Raw genomic sequence first — 12,885 nt, forward strand, 5'->3', positions numbered from 1 at the left:
GGGGACCAGTTCTCCTCTGGACCGGCTCTCTCTAATCACTGGACATCTACTGGATTCTCATTCCTAAGACTCAGATGTTAATTCAGAAATCCGCTGACATCAGCAATCTCCACACCTGCAAACTTTTGGAATTAAACACACATAAAGTTTTATGAATGAGGCCCTCTAACATGTCTTCCTCTGTGCTCGCTCTATGTTGTGGTGAGACATCTCTCTAGTCAGCACTGGCATAATGTGCAGTTTGTGTTCCTTCTGCCACACTCTGTCCATCCTGTTCCCAATATGCACCAGTTGAAGCAGTGTAATAACTGGAATTAAGCTCTTGCTGATGATTCTGATGTGCTGCACGAAATGTCAGCCAAACCCAATGCCTCCACACCATAATCTTCCACAACAGCTTCTTCATCTGACACCACCTTCATTTCACATTCGTCACTGTTTATCACAACATGTGCAAAACGCCACACGTGTGAGTATTCTCTAAATGTGTCAGTACAATAATTCTGCCATACTGTACTAATCTTGCCAGCCAACGCCAGCATTTTTGATCAATTTCAACAACTCTCATGGCCCCTAGAATGTTTTGTTGTATGAATATCTGAATATACAATATGTTCAAAGAAAAAATAGAGCCTCTGCTTTTGAACAAACAAACATTTTTAACAAAAAGCTGAGAAAATCACATTTTTGTCAAGGACTTTGTCCGGATCGGATTTAGAACAGCGATCCAAACAGTCCTAAATGTCTTCGTGGGTTCGACATTTCATCCGGTAACATTAGGCAGCTTTGTATTTATATGCTATTGTTACGATCTACTATAGGGACATGGGCAAAAGGGAAAATCCAAGGATAGGCAGAGATCAAAACCAAGAACACGGGAATAACAGACAGAACGCTCAGAATTGCAGTACAAACACTAAACAAGACTTTGCAGGAAATGACAGAAAGAACCAGGCTTATATAGGTTGAGCAAACATGAAGATGAGACACACGTGAAAACAATGAGTGCTGATGAGTCCAGGCAGAGAATTATGGGGGATGTAGTTTGTGAGGGAATGACAATAGTCTGATGTGGAGCGCCCTCTGATGGCTCTCCAGGGCACTCCAGCTGGTGATCGTGACAGCTATTGAATGTTTGATGATCCCGTTTGTTTACTTGTGCATAAGCAATCTTCATTCGCTTGTTTTTGCTTCTTCTGCGCTTGTTTTTGGATCTGGAGATGCTGTACTCTTTCAGAAGATGCGTAATAGCTCCTGTTCCACATTGTCCTGCAAAATCACCAGAGCAATAACCCGGTGGTCACTGTATCCATAAGGTACCTTTTAAGTGTCTTTTGCTTTATCTTATTTTTTATGTGTTTTACACAGGTCTTATTTGCTACTGGGAAATAATTGGGAATTGTTATAACGGAGCATCTTTTCTGGCATGGTGGAAAATAAACTGCTGTAAATAAACTTCAGCCCCTCTACAGCCAGTGGAACATGGGGGAAACGGGAGGTAGAGGTCATAAACTGACGGAGAACGATCTCTTGAGTCATTCACAGCTGGTTCTCTTCATCTCCATACAGCCACAGATCCACCACACACGCAACCTCTTTAAACAGTTCAACAGAGCTTTCACAATTTCCCCTGTTTAGGTCAAAATAAAGGAATATGATGATGATGTTAACAATGATATTCTTTGTTATAATTGTTTGTTATTATGGCAGGAATAACAATCTCAACAAATACTAAACAAATACTGGAATGTCCAATATTTGTGTAAATCTCTGACAAAACGTTTACAAGGGAAAACAAAACAAAAGCAGCACAAAAATAAGCTGTAACTGAAGGCACATCAGACCATGCCACATTACCTTCCTCTCTGACTCACCTCTGACTCACTTCCAGTGATATTTGCTGTGATACCTAATGTCCTAAACTATCTGGGATCAGTGAGGGGTTTTCTTTTTGGAAGGAATTAATACTTTTGTTCAACAACGATGCATTAAATGAATCAAAATTGACAGCAAAGACATTTATCAAATAAATGCTATTCTTTTAAACATATACAGTATGTTGCCACATATACATATTCTTAAAAAAATATGTAAATCGACATTAAATTTAAATGATCAGATTTCTGTAGAACAGTGGTGGAAAGAGTACTAAAAATCTACTTAAGTAAAAGTATTGCTACTTAAGTAATAATTTACTTCAGTACAAGTAGAAGTACTGAAAAATAATATGACTCAAGTAAGAGTAAATAAGTAGTTTGCTTAAAAACTACTCAAGTAACTACGTTACAAAGTACTTTAGTATTATTTTTCTATTTTTACCCAAAATAGGGAGATGATAGCGATATGGAGCGTTAAACACTCTCATGTCATCTGTTTCATTAATACTGAAGCCCAGTACATACTGATTCATACCTCGCGCAGAAAGTCCACAAGTGAGATTCATAGAAGTATTAAACTTATGACGTTACAGGAAATGGATATAATAATATGCAAATAGAGACAACTTTATAAACTATAATCACTAGCTTCCGAAAGATGGCCTACGCATCGATTCGATTTAGGGTGGAAGAGTAACCCCTGACCCGACGCACAGTGTAATGACGAACATAGAAGCTCAGAAGTAAGAGCAAAACAAAACCCTGGTCACAAATTAGCAATTTTGAAGAGAAATGTCGGAGGACTTCTATTTAATAAAAGAGGAGCTTAAGTTTGTTGCACAGCCCTATTAGTTTAAACCGTGAGAGGCGTCTAAGCTTACGATACTCCTACATCATACATGTGTCACGGGTTACTCTTGTGGCGTAAGTCCATTTGCGTAGTTTGCATACGGTCGTCTGGGGGAAGCTAGTTATTTTAGATTATAAAGTTATAAATATGGCTATTTTTCTTACAAAAACCCATGGCTTCGCTTCAGAAGAACTTTATTTATTATCGTATTTCCAATACGACTGACATGTGATTTTGGAGCTAAGCAAACACACTAGCTTTCCCTGTTGTCAAGAGAAATTGTTTTATTACTAATTTTGAAAAGTAAGTCCAGGTAAGATCATTTGAATATTTTCATTTAAATAATTTCATAATTGAAAGCAAAGAAGGTTAAGTGAGAGGTCCGATAAAAAAGAGAGAGATTTACAACAGTATGAATAAAAAAGTGGGGTATGGTTAACGTTAAATGAAATGCTCTTTTTTTTTTAGTTCTACGCAAATGTGCTGGGAGCCCACTGTTACTATAGTAACGCATAGTACACTTTTACATGCACTCTTATTTCACTGTTGTTGAGGTTTTTTCAGCTTTGTACAAAGTTTGCTTCTTACATTTAGTTTAACTGTAGTGTTAAAAAGGGCGAGCTTTATCATTCAATTGAACTGTGTCCATGTTTTTAAGACACTTACATTGTTCTTGCTCAAATACTGCATCCATGTTATGAGCCGAGTTTTTTATTTACTTCAACTGCTCAATGCTCTGGTATTGTCAGTGGGATGACCCATTTCAGGAGTTGCCATAATTAAATCAGAATATGAGCATAGCTCACTTACATTCACTGAAATATTGAAACGTTAGCGATACTGATTCAAAACACGAGCGCCAGTGATGAACGCCAAAGCGCGGTTTGAACGCCCAGGTGAAATGGAAGTTTTGATTGGTTTTGCACCCGAGTCAGACCTGTCTGTGATTGGCTGAAGCGCATCAGACCTGTCTGTGATTTGCTGAAGCACATCAGACCTGTCTGTGATTGGCTGAAGCGCATCAGACCTGTCTGTTATTGGCTGAAGCGCATCAGACCTGTCTGTTATTGGCTGAAGCGCATCAGACCTGTCTGTGATTGGCTGAAGCGCATCAGACCTGTCTGTGATTGGCTGAAGTGTTTCAGAACTGTCTGTGATTGGCTGAAGCGCTTCAGAACTGTCTGTTATTGGCTGAAGTGCATCAGACCTGTCTGTGATTGGCTGAAGCGCATCAGACCTGTCTGTTATTGGCTGAAGCGCATCAGACCTGTCTGTGATTGGCTGAAGCGCTTCAGACCTGTCTGTCATTGGCTGAAGCGCATCCGACCTGTCTGTGATTGGCTGAAGCGCATCAGACCTGTCTGTGATTGGCTGAAGCACATCAGACCTGTCTGTGATTGGCTGAAGCGCATCAGACCTGTCTGTTATTGGCTGAAGCGCATCAGACCTGTCTGTGATTGGCTGAAGTGCATCAGACCTGTCTGTTATTGGCTGAAGCGTATCAGACCTGTCTGTTATTGGCTGAAGCGCGTCAGACCTGTCTGTGATTGGCTGAAGCGCATCAGACCTGTCTGTGATTGGCTGAAGCGCATCAGACCTGTCTGTGATTGGCTGAAGTGTTTCAGAACTGTCTGTGATTGGCTGAAGCGCTTCAGAACTGTCTGTTATTGGCTGAAGCGCATCAGACCTGTCTGTCATTGGCTGAAGCGCATCAGACCTGTCTGTGATTGGCTGAAGCGCATCAGACCTCTCTGTCATTGGCTGAAGCGCATCAGACCTGTCTGTCATTGGCTGAAGCGCATCCGACCTGTCTGTGATTGGCTGAAGCGCTTCAGAACTGTCTGTTATTGGCTGAAGCGCATCAGACCTGTCTGTGATTGGCTGAAGCGCTTCAGACCTGTCTGTCATTGGCTGAAGCGCATCAGACCTGTCTGTTATTGGCTGAAGCGCATCAGACCTGTCTGTGATTGGCTGAAGCGCATCAGACCTGTCTGTGATTGGCTGAAGCGCTTCAAAACTGTCTGTTATTGGCTGAAGCGCATCAGACCTGTCTGTGATTGGCTGAAGCGCATCAGACCTGTCTGTGATTTGCTGAAGCACATCAGACCTGTCTGTGATTGGCTGAAGCGCATCAGACCTGTCTGTTATTGGCTGAAGCGCATCAGACCTGTCTGTTATTGGCTGAAGCGCATCAGACCTGTCTGTGATTGGCTGAAGCGCATCAGACCTGTCTGTGATTGGCTGAAGTGTTTCAGAACTGTCTGTGATTGGCTGAAGCGCTTCAGAACTGTCTGTTATTGGCTGAAGTGCATCAGACCTGTCTGTGATTGGCTGAAGCGCATCAGACCTGTCTGTTATTGGCTGAAGCGCATCAGACCTGTCTGTGATTGGCTGAAGCGCTTCAGACCTGTCTGTCATTGGCTGAAGCGCATCCGACCTGTCTGTGATTGGCTGAAGCGCATCAGACCTGTCTGTGATTGGCTGAAGCACATCAGACCTGTCTGTGATTGGCTGAAGCGCATCAGACCTGTCTGTTATTGGCTGAAGCGCATCAGACCTGTCTGTGATTGGCTGAAGTGCATCAGACCTGTCTGTTATTGGCTGAAGCGTATCAGACCTGTCTGTTATTGGCTGAAGCGCGTCAGACCTGTCTGTGATTGGCTGAAGCGCATCAGACCTGTCTGTGATTGGCTGAAGCGCATCAGACCTGTCTGTGATTGGCTGAAGTGTTTCAGAACTGTCTGTGATTGGCTGAAGCGCTTCAGAACTGTCTGTTATTGGCTGAAGCGCATCAGACCTGTCTGTCATTGGCTGAAGCGCATCAGACCTGTCTGTGATTGGCTGAAGCGCATCAGACCTCTCTGTCATTGGCTGAAGCGCATCAGACCTGTCTGTCATTGGCTGAAGCGCATCCGACCTGTCTGTGATTGGCTGAAGCGCTTCAGAACTGTCTGTTATTGGCTGAAGCGCATCAGACCTGTCTGTGATTGGCTGAAGCGCTTCAGACCTGTCTGTCATTGGCTGAAGCGCATCAGACCTGTCTGTTATTGGCTGAAGCGCATCAGACCTGTCTGTGATTGGCTGAAGCGCATCAGACCTGTCTGTGATTGGCTGAAGCGCTTCAAAACTGTCTGTTATTGGCTGAAGCGCATCAGACCTGTCTGTGATTGGCTGAAGCGCATCAGACCTGTCTGTGATTGGCTGAAGCGCATCAGACCTGTCTGTGATTGGCTGAAGCGCATCAGACCTGTCTGTTAGTGGTGTCAACAATAATCGATTCGGCGATGCATCGCAATGCGGGGCATGCACGATTCAGCATCGATGCGGCAAAGTGCCATAATCGATTATGTCACTGTTTTAGGGGTGTAACGGTACGCGTATTCGTACTAAACCGTTCGGTACAAGGCACACATTTTCAAACCGAACGGTTATTTCAAATGTAAGCGCGTCGCGAGCGCGCTCATAATGTAGACGCTGGCGCGACCACAACATCAAATGGCAAACGCAATGTAAGCGGAACGAAACTGAGCTACTCGTGACGGACTGTTTATCAGTTTGGACCAACGCAGCGCGAGCCGATCTTATACTACACAGCGCTAAGAGATCCAGTAAAGAAAGCATTTGAACTCGTCTCAGACTTGTCTGTTATTGGCTGAAGCGCTTCAGACCTGTCTGTGATTGGCTGAAGCGCATCAAACCTGTCTGTTATTGGCTGAAGTGCTTCAGACCTGTCTGTGATTGGTTGAAGCGCTTCAGATCTGTCTGTGATTGGCTGAAGCGCATCAGACCTGTCTGTGATTGGCTGAAGCGCTTCAGATCTGTCTGTGATTGGCTGAAGCGCATCAGACCTGTCTGTGATTGGCTGAAGCGCTTCAGATCTGTCTGTGATTGGCTGAAGCGCATCAGACCTGTCTGTGATTGGCTGAAGCGCATCAGACCTGTCTGTTATTGGCTGAAGTGCATCAGACCTGTCTGTGATTGGCTGAAGCGCATCAGACCTGTCTGTGATTGGCTGAAGCGCTTCAGATCTGTCTGTGATTGGCTGAAGCGCAGGGCTCCACCGCAGTAGTTTGAGAAGTGTCTGTCAAATGTCAGCTCGCCCTGTTGCTCCGTCGGCACCTTTGTCAAAGTTCTTTGTACTTTTGGTGAAAAATAAATGTAGCGAAGTTGAATACTTCATTTTTATTCTACTCAAGTAAAAGTACCACAATTTAATTATACATTTAATTATACTCAAGAAAGTAGAAAATCAAAAAATCTACTCAAGCACTGTAATGAAAGTATTTGTAATTAGTTACTTTCCACCTCTGCTCAAGGATCATGTGACACTGAAGACTGGAGTAATGATGCTAAAAAATGCAGCTTTGATCACAGGAATAAATGACACTTTACTACATCATATTACTGTTTTTACTGTAATTTTGATCTAATAAATATAGCCTTGGTGAGCAGAACAGACTTTTACCGACCCAAACTTTTGAATGGAAGTGTTCATTTTCATGATTAATTCTTGTCGTGACAGGGATCACAGAGAGTTCACATGAGAATGGTGTGGCCTGGGAAGAACTGTAGGGGATGCCTCAGGAGGAGCAGGAGAAGTGTGTGCAGCCCAAACACACAAGATGGTGTTTGCCATCACTGGAAGAGCAGCCGACGGTGAAAGGAAATCCAGGACCACCGGATTTGAGAGCACTGGACTTGGAAGTGCTGAGACCACCGGATTTGAGACCACTGGACTTGGAAGTAGAGCCCTGCACGGGCCAAAAACTCCAGCCCTAGCCCGGCCCTGGCCCGTGGTGTTCAAGCCCTACCCGACCCCAGCCCGACAACGCCTGCAATTTTTTCTGCCCGAACCCGACCCGACCCGAGACCAACATCAATCACTTTTAAGCTCTCTCTGACGCGCGCGCTCTTTGACGCGCTCTCTCTCTCTCTCTGACGCGCGCTGTCTCTGCTACACACGCAAACACACGTCGCGCGCTCTCTGATGCGCGCTGTCTCTGCTACACACGCAAACACACACACATCGCGCGCTCTCTGATGCGCACTGTCTCTGCTACACACGCAAACACACACACATCGCGCGCTCTCTGATGCGCACTGTCTCTGCTACACACGCAAACACACACACATCGCGCGCTCTCTGATGCGCACTGTCTCTGCTACACACGCAAACACACACACATCGCGCGCTCTCTGATGCGCACTGTCTCTGCTACACACGCAAACACACACACGTCACACGCTACTAAGAGGTAAACTTTTATTATAGGCCTGAAACATCATGCCCAAAACTATTGGACAAACCGTCCATTACACAGAAGCATAAACGTGAAGGGAGAATATAGTGCTACGGGATCAAACCGCAAAAATAAGTAAATAAACGGCCTACCTTTCTTTGCTTTTCAGTAACTGAAGTGTCACCTGTTTAATGCACGTGAGTGACGCGCGCGCGTTCGTGTATGCGTGTTGCGTTTGTGTTACTTTCTTAGGTGATGTATAATATTTATAATATAATCAATATAACAATATTTCATACACACTTCGTGACGTGTGCTCTGCTGCACGTTAATTATATACACAATGAGGAGAGAAGCTAAAATAAGCCCGAGCCCGACCCGAGCCCGATCTGTAAAAAAAAAAAAACGGCCCGAGCCCGGCCCGAATGGGCTTAGCCTGTCGGGCCCCGACGGGCTTGCAGGGCTCTACTTGGAAGTGCTGAGACCACTGGACTTGAGACCACTGGACTTGGGAAAGCTGGGCTTGAGAGTGAGACTGCCAGGCTCATTAGCACTGCTCGTAGGGCTGGCCGATAAAACGGTATCAGTATTTATCAACGGTACACCATTTTCGGTAACGATATAAAAAATGTTCGATATAGCAATCGATATTTTCAAAATGCGAGCACATCTCCTGTAGATCTTAGATTAGATTAAAAATGTGTGGAAAGCGTGGCTGTGCCGCTTTCTCCTCCTTTACAAAGCACTTGCGCTCCCGTTATCGACAGTACATAGCATCTGTCGTTGCTATGCAACCATGAACTGCACTCTCCACATCATGTTGACTGAAGGTGCATTCCATTCAACCGTAAGTGGACTGCGAAGTTAAAGATGGCTCGACCACCACAGCGTTGCCCAACATCAAATGGCAAACATAATGAAAGCGGAACGAAACCGCGCTACTCATTATTTTGTGCTCTGACCAATGTCAGTGCAGCGCGAGACGATCTTGATCAATCGACACTGTTACTACCGGTTACTACAGTACACAGCGCTAAGAGATCCAGTAAAGGAAGCATTTGAGCATTGGAATTCGTCACTGAAGTGATAACATCCCTGCAAGATCTAGGGCCCTATCTTGCACCCAGCGCAATTGACTTTGTACAATGACGCATGTATCATTCCTATTTTGCACCCGCGCAAAGCGCGATTTTCCCTCCACAGAAGCACGTCGCTAAACTAGGGAATGAACTTGCGCTCCCTGGGCGGTTCAGCGCAAAAAAGGAGGCGTGTCCCGGCGCAAACGTTCCTTCATGCTATTTTGCAGGTTTAGAAAACAATTGCGCCACTAACCAGGAAAAAACAGTTTAAAGTCAGTGGCGCGTTGCGCATGTTATTCATATGCTATTTTAAGGGCGCATGCTTGGCCATAATCAATGTAGCGTGTGCACAACGCGCATACACTTTGATTCTCTCATCTACACAGAAGCAGCAGTTTTCATTTTTGCAAATCATACATTATTACGATAGATAGATAGATAGATAGATAGATAGATTTTATTTATTATAAAAGCATACATCTAGCTTACACATTTACCCAAATGATCATACGCCTTTTTAACCGAAGTTAATTTGGGTGGGTTTCTCCATCCCCAACCTCCCTGACGAGAGCGTTGCTCTCCTCGGCTGTGAACCGCGCCTGGCAAATCCGCCGTTATAATAGGAATCCGCTTTAGAACAAGCGCGTCTGCTCTTAAAGGGAATGTGAGATGACGCTCTGATTGGTTTATTTCACGTTACGCCCAAACCACACCTATGAATAATGAAGCTACTTCAGACCAACCCATTTTAGATTTGCGCCTGGCGCAAGAGTCATTTATCCCGCCGGGAAAATAGCAACAGCGCCAAGACCCGCCCACAAAGTTACTTGCGCTTTGCGCTTTGACACTTGCGTTTCAGATCGTTAAAATAGGGCCCCTAGTGAGAAGCATTCACATTTCTCCGTTATTAACAGATCAAACAGCGCTGACGTGGAAACCAGGAGAAACATTGTGCCATGAATGAACTAGTCATAGGCTTTAAGTCCACAGATCAGCAACATTCACCATGGATTTACTGTAGTAACACTCACTGTAGTCATGGAAATGTGGCAGGAATAGTAAAATGCTTTCAAGTACGTCACACATCTTTTTCCAGCACTTCAAAACTCAAATATTTAAATGTTATTTTTAATGTGATGACCAAAACATTATTTTTTCATCCTTCAAATATTACCCCAATTAATAAAACTAAAAGTTTCAAGATGTAGAACTCAAACTTAATCTAACTTAAATAATTTTTTGTTTTTGTTTTAAATCAAGGAAATTTCTCTGGCATTTCTTTCTTTTTGCTGTATCGAAAACGTACCTAATGTGACGCCTGTCACAGAGTTAGCCACAACGTCACAGCCCCAATCATGCCTCAATCACCAGAGTGCTGACTCGCTGCACCCTCATCCCTCAACACACCCTGTATATGCCCCGTTCACCTTCACTCCTTGTCTGGTCTCGTTGCTGTATACACTGCTTTACTGATCTACTCACCCGAGATCGTCTCATCCTGTATCCAGTCTCCTATCTGTCATCCTGATCCAGATATAAAAAATGTCAATAATTATCGATACCGAACGGTATGAAACATTATATTGTGATACATTTTTTAGCTATATTGCACAGCCCTAGCTGCTCGTACCGACATCATCTGTGTCGCTAACAACCGCCTCGGATGTGCATATAACGGCGGCGCACACTCCAGAACCACGGAGCTTGTGGTGATCCCTCTGGTGTGGTCATGGGAGTTGGTATGTGAGTGGTGATCCAAGTTAAATTCCTTTTCAAGGAAAGTCTGTTCACTTGGCGGCCATATTTGTAATGCCTCCAGGTAGCTATTTTGGGCATCCAAGATCAAGCTCTATGTATTTGAATGGGGGAATCCTGAAATCGGTCGTCGATCTGTTACAGTAGAGAAGAGGAGAGGATCTAATTGCAGCAATTTTATTAAACAAACACTCAAAGATAATCCAAACGAGGATGAAGAAGCTAATAATCCAAACAAGAAACAAAAATCCGAACCGGAAAGAAGATAATAATAAACCAACGGGGAACAGAAATGCAACAACTTTACAAAAACACATGTAAAGACAATGACCAACATATGAAAACTGAAACACAGGATAACAATAGGCTTGACCAGGAACAGGTGTGGGTAATGAATCACTATGGAGACTAGCAAGGGTAACTATGGAAACAAAATAAAACAGGAATTAAACACAGGAAGAGAAACAGCAGAACAATAGGAACAAAAATACACTTCAAAATAAAAGTTCTAGAACACACAAAACAAATGGGAAATCATGACAACATGTTATTACAAGTTTGATAGTTAATACATTAACTTTTAGGGGTAAACTAATTCAATCAGGCTCTATAAGAATAAATAAGAAATCATCTGACTTTGAATTATACATGATTTAATAACATCATTTTAAACTGTTAATCTGCAGCTTTGTGACATAAATAATTGGAATGGCCCATGATTGTTTTGCCATTATTTACAATGATCTACAATGGTCTAATTTAAAGGAACACTCCACCCATTTGCATTAAGCTTTGCAATGTTAGAAACCCAGTCATACTATTGAATGGTCGTGCAACATTTTCTCATTTTCCCCTGAGACGAGAGAAATCTGTATTTGCCTCTTTACACTTCCTCCTACAATGACGCAAAAATCGTCAATTGCGTCATTGTCGGAGGAAGTGTAAGAGGGGGGGATTTCTGTTAAGACTACAAGCACTAGTTCCCACCCTTTCAAACCCGCCCATAGGGGGTTGGACCTAATGCGCTAACAGACCTATCACAGATCAGTGCGAGTGCGTTTGATTTCAACGGCAGAAACCTGCATGTCCGGCCGTCGAGATCGTCCAAAATGTCCGGGATTCGGCTTTGCTTTCTGCGGTCGCCATTCATTGTTTACATGCACACATTTTGTTTCAATCTAACTGAATTCATTCCGATTGGTGAATCTGAATGTAGTGTTTACATGAACGCTAAACAAGTGATCGGTTGATGTGCGTTTTATCATTGCTAAGAAAATACACGGTCCTCCGTGAGAGATAGCCCACGAGACCGGTGCGTCTCACAGGCGCCGCTCATCAGTAATCAAGCCACCGCTTTTGCGTTCTACAGTCGTCATTCATCATGTTTACTGTGGCGAGCAGGACGACGAGGCTAGGGCCGCGGGAGAAAGACGCAAGGCCGGTGGCGTGATCGGTTGATGTGCGTTTTACCATTGCTAAGAAAATACCCACTCCTCCGTGCGAGATACGAGACCAGTGCCTCACAGGTGTCGGTCATCAGTAATCACGCCACCGGCCTCGCGCCGTTCTCCCGTGGCCCTAGTCTCGTCCTGCTCGCCACAGTAAACACAATGAATGGCGACTGTAGAACGCAAAAGCCGAATCCCGGACATTTTGTGCGATGCGATCTCAAAAACCCGGGCAGACTCACGGAGACTAGTTAGCTTTATTGTTTACAACTGCTCTCTAACCGGTAGGCGTGGCTTGGGAGTGGCCTCGTAGAGCAGCGAAGCAAATGCATTCTGGGAGTTGTTGTCTTTCATCCACATGAGCCAAAAATACATTTTCTGGCTTTTCTCAGTCTAGAAAGCTCCAAATTCAAAAGTAATTTCACATTTCTTCTACATAAATGACCCAATTTAAATACACATTCATCTTTCCAGAGGTGGAGTATCCCTTTAACATGGAAAAACAGACTAATAATTACCACTTGTCAGAGAAGGATGGCTGCACAAAGCGTACAACGCAGGAGTTTCACACAAACAGTCTTTAATCCAAAAATTCAACAAATCATAGGTCATAGAAACACATGGAAACAAGAAAAC

The sequence above is a fragment of the Squalius cephalus genome (genome assembly GCF_949319135.1).
Source record: "Squalius cephalus genome assembly, chromosome: 15".
Lineage (NCBI taxonomy): Eukaryota > Metazoa > Chordata > Actinopteri > Cypriniformes > Leuciscidae > Squalius > Squalius cephalus.